This window comes from Nycticebus coucang, chromosome 9 (genome assembly GCF_027406575.1).
Source record: "Nycticebus coucang isolate mNycCou1 chromosome 9, mNycCou1.pri, whole genome shotgun sequence".
Lineage (NCBI taxonomy): Eukaryota > Metazoa > Chordata > Mammalia > Primates > Lorisidae > Nycticebus > Nycticebus coucang.
This window is the reverse complement of record NC_069788.1, coordinates 48,698,333-48,699,485: the sequence shown is the minus strand read 5'-3', so window position 1 is coordinate 48,699,485 and position 1,153 is coordinate 48,698,333.

The following is a 1,153-nucleotide window of genomic DNA, read 5'->3' as shown; positions in this document are numbered from 1 at the left end:
CCTCCTCCTGGGGGTCAGGGTCTATCACACCTGCTGGAGAGGAGGGGACTGTCCAAACTTCCCTGGTGGCAACTGTACTGGGTAGTTCCATGTCTCTTGTTTGTCCCCTTGTCGAGGGAAACCAGTGCCTGTTATCCTGTGGAGCCCAGAGTTGCAGAAATGAGAAATGCAGAGTCCCCAGGGTGTGAATCTTAGTGACGGTCCATGGAACCACACCCACTTCCACCCCTTGGTTCCTGAGCTCACATGTTCTTCCTACTGAGAAGACAGCACTGTAGGGAGGTCTCTCATTCAACAAATGCACTGTGTCCTGAAAGACAACACCTCCCCGCTCAGAGAATTTCATCAAAGCTGGCACTGAGCTGTGCCTTTAGGCCTGTCCAGAGTTCAGTGTGGCCCCCAGCCCTGGATGAGGCAGATTGTGATATGACCCATGAGTCATGGCCATGGACCAGGCTGCACCTCCTTCCCTGTGAAGTGGGTCCCTGACACGGCTTGAATGTTTCTCTCCTCTGCACCTCATATCAATCCCCAATGTTGGAATTGAGGCCTGGTGGGAGGTGTTTGGGTCATATCTGGGCATTTGCTTTATGAATGGCTGACTGCCCTTCCAGAGGTAATGAGCGACTTCTCACTCTAGTAGTTCACAGGAGAGTTGGTTGTTTAAAAGACACTGGAACTTCTTTCTCCCTCTCATTCCTTTGCTCACCATGTGACACAACTGTCCCCCTTTGCTTTCCACCTTAACTGGAAGCTTCTGAAGCCCTGACCAGAAGCAGATTCTAGCACCAGGCTTTTTTCACAGCCTGCAGAACCGCAAGCTAAATAAACTATTTTTCTTTATAAATTACACAGCCTCAAATTATTTTCATAGCATCGTAAAATAGACTAAAAGAGAAATTTAATAGTGACACTGATTCTTCTGGAGTGTCACCTCCAGACTCACCTGGAGATGCTTCCTTCACTTTCCCATCTGTCACATCAGAGGGTCTGAAGACAGTACACACAAACCCCGTGTGGCTGGCTTGAAGGACTCAGAGTAAAAAGGGTCTCTCAGGAAACCATCTCCAAAACTAGCAATGGCACACGCTATCTTCTTTTACCCAGTTTTAAGGGTGGTTTATGGCCAGCCTGGGAGTTTTAATGAAAAGTT